General features: G+C 41.6%; 1 pseudogene; it reads left to right on the top strand.

The window, feature by feature from the left end:
• The first annotated feature begins 2,819 nt into the window (after nucleotides 1-2,819).
• LOC101415979 (tubulin alpha-1B chain pseudogene) lies at nucleotides 2,820-4,429 on the top strand (annotated as a pseudogene).
• The last annotated feature ends 10,199 nt before the right edge of the window (nucleotides 4,430-14,628 follow it).

Genomic DNA, 14,628 nt, shown 5'->3' with positions numbered 1-14,628 from the left:
AGAGACTTCAAAATGAGTTGGGAGGCCATCAGAAGGGTCACACGCACATCTCAGCAGGATGTCTTAGACAGCCAAAGTAGATACAACCCCAGGTAGGGGTTCTCCTGAGGATTACAGAGACACCCAGGTCCTACGGTCATGACAGATGGCTCTGGATTTCAGTGCCTTGTCAGTGGGCCCTACTTTGGAATTTGTGCTCCTGTGTTTGATGGAGTTCGACTCACATGTGATCTCCGTGTGCATGCCTCTTCTATCACTTTTACTGAACTTGTGATTAGCACTGGGGTTGGTGCATGCTCAGGAGACTTGAATCACTGGACTGGCCATGTGTCAGCTGGGCCCTGAGCCTCAGCAGAGTTGCAACACCTACTCTCCAGTTCATTGGACTTGCTCAGGTCAGCTAAAAGGGAAGTGAGGAGGTCAACCACCACACCAGGGAACTGAGAGAGTCTATAGCTGCAAGCAGGAGAATCCTGCAGCATCTATCATCTATGTGGTATCTAAGCTTCCTCTCAATTTAGGGTGGAGTGGACATCGCCATCCCAGGGTCCTCAGAATGGAGAAATAAAATATGGATTAGAGTGGGCTTACTTATATTCTACTATAGAATTATTGTGGCTCTAGAAATAGAAGAAATTATATCATTGATGTGAAGACAGTCACCATGGGAGTTGTTGAATGCAGGGAGAAGAAAAAGTGTTGTGATTTGGGGGAATTTGGGGAGATGGAGTTGCCCTGAATGATATTTGCAAGGACAGATGTAGGACATTAGATATCCAGCCATAACCCACTGAATGGACTGGAAGAGTATAAACTTCAACAAAAATTATAATCCATGCTGTGTAGCAATGCTCCAAAATGTACTCCTCAAATGCAATGAATGTACCACATTAATGAAAGAAGTTGTCAATGTTGGAAGAGTGGGGGGTATGGGGAGTGGGGCATATGAGACCCTCTTACATTTTTTTAATTTAACATTTTGTGTGATCTATGTATTTTGAAAAAAAATTAAAAATAAGAAGAATTTACATAACATCTCCAAATTGTACCATCTTCATGGCAAGTGTTATCTCTAAACTTTCCATATCATTAATTTATTTAACATGTATCTGCTGCAGAAATTCTGTATTTGTCAGTCACCCAGATGAATTTGGCTCTACAGGATATTCACTCTCAAAAGATTCTTAGATGGGGTGTATATAAATACTGATATATAAATTTGCAAGGGGAGTAAATCCAGTAGAATGCAGGTTTTAGTGAGGCAGCATAATCTTTTCCAATTAGGAAAATTCCATATTCAAAAAAAAACAAATACTCTCTTTGGAGACTCTGTAGTAAGGGTTAAGTTAAAGTGAGGAAAGCGATGATCATCACCATAACCAGATGTCCTACTGCAATAGTATTAAGCACTTTTATCTATACCATATCAGAATACCTGTCAAATAGACTGAAAGTTCCTGTCAGCAGGTATTCCCTCTCCCCTGAACACTAGAGGCATAGTATCCATTTGTTTAGAGTCCATTTCCTTTTTATTTTTCAACAGCTTTAATTGAGATTTTACATATCATATCGAGATTTACGTATCATAAAAGTCACCAATTGTGAGCATACAATTTAGTGATTTTAAAAATTTACAGAGTTCTGCAAGAATTGTAAAAATTCAGAACATTTCCATCATCCCCACAATTTCCATGGAGTTCATTTGCAATCAGTTCTATTCCTACTCCCAGTCCATACAACCACTAGCTTGCTTTCCTTCTCTATAAAATTTGCCTTTTCTGGGCATTTCATAAAAACAGAAGGTTACAATATTAGACTTTTGAATCTGGCTTCTTTTACTTATCATGATGGGGGTCTTTCCTTATGTAGCATTTAAAAATCATGTTCCTTTTTATTACCAAATAACATTCCATTGTATGGCTATACAACACTTATTTACTCCTTTCACTAGATACTGGACATTTGGGATGTTTCCAGTTTTGGGATAATTCTTCCATGGATATTCACATACAAATCTTCTTTGCAACCATTCCCTTCTGATCTTTCATCAAAAGCTAAATTCTTCTTTAAAGTCTTGATAAGACAATCGTATTGCTTATTCTTAGATACCAGTAAAAAGCCACACAAAATCAAACTAATTGTAGACTGACTTCTGTAGATGTCTAATCTTATCACTTATGTTTTTATTCTCATTATTTACAGTTTCAAAGGCTGCTTTTTCCTCTGATCCACTCTTAGCTTACTCTAAACACTTCACCTCGAAATAGCCAGAATCACTGTTTTGATATTTGGAGTCCTCTCTGCTCTTTTTCTTATTCCCCCACACCACAGCAGCAGAAAGAAATGGGAGGCTAAAGTCCAGCTTGCTTGCTAACAGTAGGGCTGTCGCAGAGGTTAGAATCTGCTAAGCCAGCTTTAGCTAGAGTGGAGTGCATCATACATGTTATCCTATAACAAAAAGAGAAATTTAAACAAAAAACTCTGAGGAAAATTACAGACCTGAAAAAGGGAGACCAAAAACATTCACTGGAGTAAGATTCAGTAGGACATTTGGCCACAGATTTGAACTATATCCTTCAATTCAGTAATTAAATAAAAATTGTCAGTAATTAAGTTGATATTTTCATCTAGTCAGGTATCTTGATCTTTTATCTCAATTATTTCTGGACTCAGAGAAAAATATAGGAGTGTGGTTTACTGATCCCCTCAAACATCAATAAAGCAGGAGATAATGTTAGTGATTGTATAAAAAATGGATCAAATTGTGGGCAGGTCAAGAAGAAATAAGTGAGAGTATAAAATAAATGTTGCAGAGTGCGTTACTTACCTCGACTCTTAGCTTGTCGGGGACGGTAACCGGGACCCGCGTCTGCTCCTGTCGCCTTCGCCTTCCATCCCGTAGCCACCATGCGTGAGTGCATCTCCATCCACGTCGGCCAGGCTGGTGTCCAGATTGGCAATGCCTGCTGGGAGCTCTACTGCCTGGAACATGGCATCCAGCCCGATGGCCAGAAGCCAAACGACAAGACCATTGGGGGAGGAGATGACTCCTTCAACACCTTCTTCAGTGAGACCGGCGCTGGCAAGCATGTGCCCAGGGCAGTGTTTGTAGACCTGGAACCCACAGTCATTGATGAAGTTTGCACTGGCACCTACCGCCAGCTCTTCCACCCTGAGCAGCTCATCACAGGCAAGGAAGATGCTGCCAATAACTATGCCCGTGGGCACTACACCATCGGCAAGGAGATCATCAACCTGGTTCTGGACAGAATTCGCAAACTGGCTGACCAGTGCACAGGGCTTCAGGGCTTCTTGGTTTTCCACAGCTTTGGTGGGGGAACCAGTTCTGGGTTTACCTCCCTGCTGATGGAACGCCTTTCTGTTGATTATGGCAAGAAGTCCAAGCTGGAGTTCTCCATTTACCCAGCCCCCCAGGTCTCCACAGCTGTGGTTGAGCCCTACAACTCCATCCTCACCACCCACACCACCCTGGAGCACTCAGATTGTGCCTTCATGGTAGACAATGAGGCCATCTATGACATCTGTCGCAGAAATCTTGATATTGAGCACCCAACCTACACCAACCTTAACCACCTTATTAGCCAGATTGTGTCCTCCATCACAGCCTCCCTCAGGTTTGATGGTGCCCTGAATGTAGATCTGACAGAATTCCAGACCAACCTGGTGCCCTATCCCCGCATCCACTTTCCTCTGGCCACATACGCCCCTGTCTTCTCTGCTGAGAAAGCCTACCATGAGCAGCTTTCTGTAGCAGAGATTACCAATGCTTGCTTTGAGCCGGCCAACCAGATGGTGAAATGCGACCCTCGCCACGGTAAATACATGGCCTGCTGCCTGTTGTACCAGGGCGATGTGGTTCCCAAAGACGTCAATGCTGCCATTGCCACCATCAAGACCAAGCGTAGCATCCAGTTTGTGGACTGGTGTCCCACTGGCTTCAAGGTCGGCATTAATTACCAGCCTCCCACTGTGGTTCCTGGTGGCGACCTGGCCAAGGTCCAGCGAGCTGTGTGCATGCTGAGCAACACCACAGCCATTGCTGAGGCCTGGGCTCGCCTGGACCACAAGTTTGACCTGATGTACGCCAAGCGTGCCTTTGTCCACTGGTACGTGGGGGAGGGAATGGAGGAAGGAGAGTTTTCTGAGGCCCGTGAGGACATGGCTGCCCTCGAGAAGGATTATGAGGAGGTTGGTGTAGATTCTGTTGAAGGAGAAGGTGAGGAAGAAGGAGAAGAATATTAGTACCCATTTCTCAGCCCTACAGCATGTCTCACTCGCAAGTACTTCAGCTTCTCCATTAGCTGACAAGGCATTTAAGCTCTCTGGTTAGCTTGTCTACACTTGATTGTGATCATGTCTTATTTTTCCATGTGTATTTGTAAAGTTTTCAATCATGTCTCAGTAAAGGCTTTAAGAAAAGTGAAAAAAAATAAAAATAAAATAAATGTTGCAAATGCTTTGGAGCGACAAGGATTTGACTTAATGAGTCTGAGGATGATGTGAATGTATTGGGTTGATTTAAAGGGATGTGGTTGAGGTGGCCAAAATTGAAGGGAGTCTTACTTAGTCCAACAGCCATACAGGCAGCTATGACTAATTCATGCATACATAGGCTTTATAAAGCAAAGTTTGCCGTAGGATTTTTAAAAAATGTTTTTTCCATCCTTGATCCAGAGAAAACTGTGGCTACTTCTTTTGCTGGCTTGAATAGGGATAGAATTTTAAAGTTTAGAGCAGATTGGGAGAGGCACGTACAATGCAAATAGCAGTGTGAGGGCAAGAGAGCTATAAAAAGAATATGTATAATTTTTTCCAGATCAGCTCAGTAGGTAAGCTGCTAATTAAAAATTGTTTCTTATTTTACTTTTTACAGTAAATGTACTTTTTTTAAATAAATGTGTGTATTGCAATGAAGGTTTATATCACTAGAGAGCCTTCTTCCACCTAGAAAACAGGAACACTAACTTGTCACTTTGATGTACAAGATATTCTTGTGCATTTTAGAACCATATTCTTCAGAATTCATTTCTTAAAATCTTCCATTTCAAAGTGCCCACTGGGAGGAGTAAGAGTGCTCAAGGTAGCCAAATTTGACATTCTGAAAGGATAAGCTGGATAATGTTATTGAGGTTTCCTTTCTCCAGGCACAGTCATCCCCCCTATCCTTAATATTTTCAGTTTCCCCTTTTGCCTGATTTTCTAGTTTCCTTCCTTCTTGGCTTTGATGCTTTCATCTACACCTGTGCATTCACAATACCCTCTATATTTATTCAAAGCCCTTGTCCCCATCAAATGTTGAATATTTTGTTTGTGTTAGTCATGTCCAACAGTGTTTTTTTTAAGATTTATTTTCTATTTATTTCTCTCTCCTCCCCCCCCCCCCCAGTTGTCTGCTCCATTTGCTGTGTGTTCTTCTGTGGCCACTGGTATTCTTGTCAGTGGCACTGGAAATCTGTCTCTCTTTGTTGTGTCATCTTGCTGTGTCAGCTCTCCGTGTGTGCATCGCCACTCCTGGGCAGGCTGTACTTTTTTCGCACAGGGTGACTCTCCTTACAGGGCGCACTCCTTGTGTGTGGGGCTCCCTATGTGGGGGGCACCCCTGTGTGGCACGGCACTCCTTGCATGTATCAGCACTGTGCACGGGCCAGATCATCCATGGGTCAGGGGTTGCATCCAGCCCAAAGGGTATCAGGAATGAGTAACAAGAGAAGGGATCAGGGGATCTGTGAGTCAATGCCCACAGACATGTTTTTTTTCCATTCAACTGCATATTTATAGAGAAAGCTTGCTTACTAAAAGCCCACAAAGCAGGGACAGATTTGCTGTTGTTATCTTATCATTAGAAACAGGGACAGGCCATTTTTATTTTAACTTTTTAAGGCAACTTTGTTCTTTCTTCTAATCTGGCCTGTTGACCTAATAGATCTTAACCAGAGACATTCCTGTCCTGTTGACTAAGGGAGTCTCATCAAAGAACATTCATTTCTTGTTCTGTTTCCTAGGTTATACCACGTCTTATTTTCTTCAGCCAACAAATCATTACTTCCTTCAGTCAGGAGGCCCTGGGTTTGAACCCTGGACCTCCCATGTGGTAGGCAGATGCTCTATCCATTGAGCCCAATCTGCTTTCCATGTCCAACAAATTTTACACTCCATACAGAAAGGAACTATATCTCTCTAATTTACTACTATGTCCCCTGTGGTTAGCACTATGACTTAAAAATAGTAAACTTCCAATAAATATTTGATATTACCCAAATGACTGCCCTTCCATCTGAACTGTGTTTGTCTAGTCATTGAATAATGCCAAAAATTTTGAATAATGTAAAAATGTTGAATAATAAAGTATGTGTCATTTACCTATCCAAAATGATGATATAAGAATTGTTACCATTTTTATTTCACAATGAAAATGTGAATAATTTAAATGATAAGAACTATTTAGTGATAGAGAAATGGCTCAGTGTAGAATGTGATATTCAGAGAAGGTATGAAAATGGTCAAGGATGAACAAAACTCCAAAAGATATGTGGTTCTCATAAAGACAGAAAGGATCATAGTGTGCATTTTAAATCATGAAAACACATGAAATATGTGGAGAAGGGTACATCCTTACTGTAAGAAATTAAGCCTAAATAGAAAGCATTCCACAGGGGAAAAATTTTTAAAAAGGTGAACATATATCTGTGATTTTTTTGAAATGTGTCAACAAATTCTCTGGCTCTCTTACATAAGGTTGAACCTAATTACTCTCCCCTTGAATATTCACTGGACATGGTGCCTCACTTCTAACAGAAAATAAGGGAAGGTGAAGGTATAAGAATGACTTTAGAGATTAAATCAAGAGAAGACTCTGCAGATTCCTGCACAGTGTTTCTCTTGGACCAGATCTGGGAGAAGCGAAGCTGCCAGATCTTGAGGACACTTAGCTATGTGGAGAGGTTCACATAAGGAAATGAGGCCTTCAGCCAACTGTAATAGCCATGTGAGGGTGTCATCTTGGAAACAGATGCTCCAGGCTGTGTCAGGTTTCAGTGGCTACAGCCCAGGTCAACAGCTTGATTGCAACCTCATGAGAGGTCCTGAGCCAGGACTGCCTTGCTATTCTTGGATACCTGACCCTTAGAAATTATGGGAGACAATAAATGATTTTGTTTTAAGCTGGTAGGTTTTAGGGTAATTTGTTATACCATAATACAGCAAATAGTTACCATAGAGATTTCAGAGGATCCAAGAACATTAAAATAAGAGACATGAGGTTATTCTTTAATGACAATCATATTAGTAAAACAGGTGATTGTACACAAATTTTTAATTTACATGATAAACACACAGATATTGTCCTCCAGATGCAAGTCAGAAAAAGGACTTTGAGTTATTGAATCAATTAGCCAATCAATGACTGACCAATAGAATAAATAAATAGTTATCACTATGGAGTGGGAAAAAAACAATATTATTTTCCAGTCTGTGCTTATTTCTACCAAAGTGACCCAGATAGATCATCAGTCACTGCTGGTGCTCCAAACTCCCAGTCTGTTACTTGGTAGGCATTAAACTGCACAGTCTGGGATTCTAGGCCTGTGGTTACATTTACTACCAATTTGAAGGAGCTTGATACATCCCAAATTTGGAATATTATACCCAGTATAATTATTCTCATTCACAGACTGAGCTTTAAATCCTCCATCTGTTAGTCTCCCAAAACACTAAGCAAGGTGGGTATAGGTAACAGCCTGTCCTCTAAGTGGTGGGATATCTTCCCACAAAGCCACCTCCCTTGATCATCTAGGGTCACTCCTAACTGCTCCAGCTTTCACCTCTTTTTCAGAGAATGTAGGGACCCCAAACTCTTTGGGAATGGACGGTATCAGGACCATCAACTTCAAAGAGGGACTATGGGAGTCTTCCATAGCCTCTTCATCTGCTAACCTATTGCACTTTGCCTCAAACATATGATCTTTCTGGTGTCTATTTACATGAACACTGATATTTCTCTGGGTAAGAGTAGATTGGCCCATACTTGTTTTATTAATTCCCTGTGGACTAGCCCTTTTCCTTTGCTTTAATCCATCCCCTCTCTTCCCAAATTTTTCCAAAAGTATGGACTACCCCAAAGGCCAACTCAGAGTCAGTATAGACTGTACCATCCTTTTCCTATAATAATTTGAGGGCTTGATTTAATGCATGTAATTCACAAGCTTGAGCTAACCAGTCATTGGGCAATCAGCCAGCATCTTTTACCTCACAAGTTAGTCCATCTACAATTGCATAGCCATTGTGCCTCCTTCCTTCTCGGCATTAGAGAACCCATCTGTAGCAGTTTGATGTGGTTATGAATTCCAAAAATAGATATTGGATTATGTTTATAATCTTGTCTGTACCTGGGCATGATTAAGTTATGATTAGGGCTTTGATTGGGCCATGCCATTAGGGCATTGAGTCCCCACCCCTTGGTGGATGGGGACTCACAGATAAAAGGTATGGCAAAGGAACAGAGTTGAGGGCTTTTAATGTTGGAGTTTTGATGTTGGAGTTTGATGCTCAAGTTGGAGCCCCAGGGAAAGAGAGACAGAGCCATTTGCCTGATAGTCTACAGCTGACCTTGTGGAGAGAGCCAAAGCCCAGAGAGTCTCAGAGTCTACAGCTGACCTTGTGGAGAAAACAAAGGATCTGAGCCCAGAGGAAACCAGGAAGCCTGAACCCTGGCAGACATCAGCAGCCATCTTGCTCCAACATGTGAAAATAGATTTTGGTGAGGGAAGTAACTTATGCTTTACGGCCTGGTATCTGTAAGTTCCTAACCCAAATAAATACCCTTTATAAAAAACAAACAATTTCTGGTATTTTGCATCAGCACCACTTTGGCTGACTAATACACCATCTACAAATATTTCCCCCAATTGCAGGATAAGGTACCCTAGATCAGACCTGACTCAGGTCTGATACTCAATCAACTCTAAAAATCATACTCAGGATCCTTTTGGTCAGGTCCCTTCCAAAGGAAGGAGGCTGGGTTTAGGCTATGGTCTGTTGTCAATACCAAGTCATCTTTTTCCATTAGGATAGCCACATACTTCAGAATTCAGGAGTCCATCAGCCACCTTCCTGCTTTCTGAGACAAAATAGTCCTGACCTGATAAGGGGTGCTAATGTCTAAACTTCTCTGAAAGTCAGCTTCCTGCTCTCTTCTACCAGGAGAGAACTTGCCACCAGAGCTAGCATGCATCTGGCCCATCCCCTGGGGACAAGGGCCAAAATTTTGGAAAGAAAGGCTACAAGTCTACTTTGACCTCCCCAGATTTGGGTCAGAACCCGCCCCCCAAGCCTGTCCATTTGTCTACTGTAACAAACAGGTGGAAAGGTTTCTCAAGGGAAGGGAGGGCTAGAACAGGGGCTTGCATCAGTGCCAGTTTGAGCCCCTCTAAGGCCTCTTTTTCCCCATTTCCATTCTAATTTGTCAGGCTCTTCCTCCAGCAGCTTTTGATATAATGCCTCAGTTTGAGATGCATAAGAGCCTATCCATAATCTACAGTACCCCACCAATCCCAAGAATTTTCTTGGTTCTCTTTTTGCCAAGTGAAGAAGTAATTCATTTATGACCTGGATTCTCTCTGGATTTATCTTCTTCTTTCCCTCACTGATGAGACAGCCCAGGTACTTGACTTTCCTTTCTACAAATTGTAGTTTACTTTTTGATACCCTTAACCCTTGATCTCCCAAGAAGTTCAATAGGTTCTTTATAGTTTGGGCCATTGCCTGCCTTTCTTCACCAAATACTAGCAGATCATCTACATATTTTAAAAGGGTGATTTGAGACAGAATTGAAAATTTCTCCAATACTTTCTCCAGTTCTTTCCCAAAAAGGTTGGGAGATTCCATGAAGCCCAGGGGTAGGACTTTCCATCTGTATTGCTGCCTCCTTCCAGTGAAGGGATCCTCCCATTCACATACAAACAAGTCTCTATTCTCTGGGTCAAGGGGACAGACCCAAAAGGCATCCTTCAGATCTACTACACTAAACCATTTACAGTGATAGGGGATCTTACTGAGGAGGCTGTAAGGGTTAGGGGCGACAGGGTGCCAAACCTGGACAATTTGGTTGATGGCCCTTAGGTCCTGCACTATTTTCCAACTACCATCCAATATTTGGAAGGCTAAAATAGGAGAACTGAAAGGGGACATACAGGTTTCTAAGAGTCCATCTTGAAGAAGACCCTCAATAATGGTCTTCTTGAAGTCCCTGGTTGAAGTCCCTGTCTCCCCTTTAGGGGAAGGGGATATTGTTTCTGACAACTTCCTCTTCCTTCTTAAATTTGATTTTAATAGGGGGAAACTGCAGCAGCCCCCCCCCCCATTCCCTTCCTTCATCCATACATTCTCCTTGATGTCCTTTTGGTCTTTTTTGGTGAGTAGGGCTGAAACAACTTCTATCTGTCCATCGCTTACTTCCAAATCTAGCCACACAGGTATTATCAGGTGCTTTCCCATCAAAATATTCCCACTTTCTAGGATGTACACCAGAGGGCTCATAATTTGCTTATCCTCCCAATGAATATCAGCAGGCTCAAGAATGGGAACTTTATTTTTTTTATTTAAATCTTACTGGCCTTGTTATTAAATTTAAAATCACACATAAAACAGGATTAGAGCTTTAATTCAAATATAGATTGACGTGTGGGTAAATACAGAGCTTAGAGGGAGACCTGCCAGGGCTTTCTGAAGGCTCAGTGCTTTTCCACATTTTCTTTGCAAGGTATGTTGTACTGGATCATGGGCTTCATTAACAATGAAAAATAATGTATGTGTTTACTCAATTTTTGTCTTTTTTTTCTTATTTTTAATGTCTTTTAAAAAACATAAATAGATAACACAAAATATTACATTAAAAATATAAGAGTTTCCCATATACCCCACTCCCCACCCTACCCCCACTCCTCCCCCATCAATAACCTCTTTCATCAGTGTGGCACATTCATTGCATTTGATGAATGCACTTTGGAGCACTGCTATACTGTGTGGATTATAGTTTACATTGTAGTTTACACTCTCCCCCAGTCCATTCAGTGGGTTATGGCAGGATATATAATGTCATGCATCTTTCCCTGCAATATCATTCAGGACAACTACAAGTCCCGAAAATGCCCCCACATCACACTTCTTCTTCCCCCTCCCTGCCCTCAGCAACTCCCGTGGCCACTGTCTCCACATCAATGAAACAGTTTCTTCCATTGCTAGAGTCACAATAGGTCTATAGTAGAATACCAGTAAGTCCACTCTAATCCATATTTTATTCCTCCATCCTGAGGACCCTGGGATGGCAATGTCCACTCCACCTCTAAATCGAGAAGTGTCTTAGATCCCTCTTGGCTGGTGGATGAGATTCTTCTGCTTGCAGTTGTAGACACTCTTGGTTCCCTGGTGTGGTGGTTGACCATCCTCACCTCCCTGTTAGCTGACCTGGTTAAGTCCAATGAACCGAAGAGTAGGTGTTGCAACCCTGCTGAGGCTCGGGGCCAAGCTGACACATGGTTAGTCCAGAGATTCAAGTCTCCTGAGTATGCACCAACCCCAGTGCCAACCACAAGTTCAGTAAAAGTGATAGAAGAGGCATGCATACAGAGGTCACACGTAAGTTGAACTCCATCAAACACAGGAGCACAAATTCCAATGTAGGGCATAATTGGCAAGGCACTGAATGCCAGAGCCATCTGCCATGATCTTAGAATCTGTATGTATCTATAGCCCTCAGGAGCACCGGTACCTGGGGTTGTACCTACTTTGGCTTTAAATCTCTCCCTTTTTACCCCAGAGACTGTGAGGGAACTACCAGAGAGTTTGGTCTCCATCGGGAGGTGGTTCACAGAAGAGTGAGCTGCTCTAATGTCCATAAAATATATAATTTCTTCTTGATATAGGCCCACCTTTAGATTTACTAAAGGCTCCCAGTGGACTCTTGAAATTAGGAGCCTCTGACTCCCCTAGTCCTCAAAATTCATCAGGGGTATGTCTTGACCTTCCTTCTTTAAATTGGGGACTCCGTCTTGAAATGACCATGTTACTCACTGTGATAACACCCTGTGGAGTTCTGCATTCTCTTAGTCCCTTTATCCAAGCTAGTCCAGCCTGTTCCCTTATCTCATCTCTGCCTGCCCCCTCCCTGCCTTGCTTCTAATCTATTCTGGACCATGTAGTCAGCTGAGTCCATCATGACCTGGAAAAAATGGCCAGCATGGCAAACAAGAAACAACAACATTTATACCCTAATCCTAACATGCCGGTCCCTCCTCTTTTCAACACTGATAGGATACTTCAGAGGTGACAGCCTATCTAAGAGGTCTAGTTAATTTACATGCATTCCCGCTCTTAGTTACTTCTCCCATTCCCTACATTCCAGTGGCTTGGTAGTTGGCCCCACTTTCAACTTGGTGTCAGCTTCAAACTTGGTGCCACCTTCAAACTTGGCTTCACCTTTAAATTTGGTGCCACTTTCAAATTTGGAGCCAGATCCATTAGAGCCCTTCAACCTCCTTACTTTCACTGCAGTGCCTCTTTTAGCTTCACCTTCATGTGAAAGCTAAATATATCCCTTTCTCTTACATCAACTTAAAGGCAAGGAAGGCTAGAATACTTCCACATAGAAGGCCTCCAGCCAGGGACTCATATCAAGCTGGTACTCACCATGTGGCTCATTCAGACTATGGTCATCACTGTGTACAGGAAGCACTCGGTGCCACCCAGGAAGTGGTAAAAGAAGAGCTGGGATGCGCAGTCCTGGTAAGAGATCATGCAGCTTTGCCCCAGGAGGTAGGGCATCATGTGGGGGACCTCACAGAAGAGAAAAATATGTCAAACACCGAGAGGTTTCCCAAGAAGAAATACATGGGGGTGTGGAAGTGGGGGGAAGCCAGAATGGTGAGGAAGATGAGCAGTTTCCCCAGCAAGGTGAAGACATAGAAGGCCAGAAACAGGACAAAGGGCAGGCTCTCCAGCCCTTCAGTATTAGGAATACCCAAAGGACGAATTGCCTTACGGAAGTGGAATTCCCGATGTTTGCGTGCCAGATGGTACCGGAAGAACAAAGTGATAATCAAGCTGTAAGACTAGAAGTCACTGAGAGAATGTCTTCCAAAGTGAATTCTAGCTCAGGCAGCTGCTGCAAGCTAATAAAGGCTGAAAGCAGAAAGGGAGATGGGTAATAAATCTGGCCCTCCTGCAAAGCGCTTTGGCAAATTGGGCCTCAGTTTTTTCATGTTGAATTAGGTGGTGGAATAATTTATCTTTATACTTGGTAAAACTCTTAACAATCATCAAGACTTATCAGATTCATGTAATTTCTCCTAGTTGGGTGTTTCACGCAAACCACTATGTTTCAGACAGTCTTCTCTACAGAAAAATTTGTCATCAACGTGACAAACTCATTTTATTATCAGCCAAGTCATAATTAGTTTTCAAACAAGCCTACGGTTCAGATATATATATATAAAGAAGCCCTAATGCAAAAAATTAAATACATTTACCTATTGCTTTTTATTTTCAACAATATTTTTTCCACTCTACAGCATTTATATTCAAGAGGAAAGCACACAATTTATATTTCTTACTACACATAAGGCAGAAATTGGATTCAGTCTCAAATAAGGCATTGCATAACTAATAGAAACAACTGCTGCATCCTTCTGGAAATTTCTCTCTCCTCAGCTAGGTTTCCTTTCAGTAGCACAGACCTCACAAATGCAAATTTTAATAATGTTAATTTCATTTAGCTTTTTAAACCAGTTCCAGTCCTAGACAAACCTACAAAAACTTAATTATATTTTATGGAGCCTCAATTTCTCCTTCTATGACTTTGCATTCCATTTTATCTTAATCCTCCATATGTTGCCATTGGAATGTAACTGACTTCCCTCTGCCTGTGGTCATATCAATTCACTGGAAATAACCTGATAAGTCTATTCATTCTAATTTAGAAATTGTTACCATTTTCTGCCTTATTTCCATTTTAATAAGGATAAAGGCTTATGCCACAGAGAAAAATCTCAATAAGTGGAATTTCTGGCAAGAATTAAGAGGTGGAAGCGGTATGGGGAACAGTAGTTCTTCATACGACCTTTGAAATCAATCCACGTAACCAGGCCCTACGGAAAGCTGGTTGTGCTTAAAACATTTTAAGTAGATTGAGATTCTGAGAAAGATATAAACAGGTAGACAAAGACTCCCTTCTAGCCCCAAAACGTAATTTTGAAACATTGAGTTTGGGCCATGGAAATTAATTCAATTTCACAAATGTTCATTTTCTATCTATCATGAGTCAGACATAATTACCTGCTAGAAATATAAGGATGAATAAAATAACGTCCCTTAAATGGCTCACTGTAGAGTAATATGAAAATGGTTTTTAACTCTGACTCTAATATTTTCTGGCTCTGGGGCCTTGGGCAAATTATTAAAACTCGCTAAGTTCATTTCCTTCAAAAGAAAAATGGATAATAATATTATCAACTTTGTAGCATCTTTTCGAGGATTAAATGAAATAATAAAATGCATTTTCTCGATGCTTAGCACCTAGTCTATGGTCAGTAAAGTTAGCTTAACAACTAAACCTCA

This window comes from Dasypus novemcinctus, chromosome 27, assembly GCF_030445035.2.
Source record: "Dasypus novemcinctus isolate mDasNov1 chromosome 27, mDasNov1.1.hap2, whole genome shotgun sequence".
NCBI classification, from domain to species: Eukaryota; Metazoa; Chordata; class Mammalia; order Cingulata; family Dasypodidae; genus Dasypus; species Dasypus novemcinctus.
This window is presented reverse-complemented; position numbering and strand designations above follow the sequence as displayed.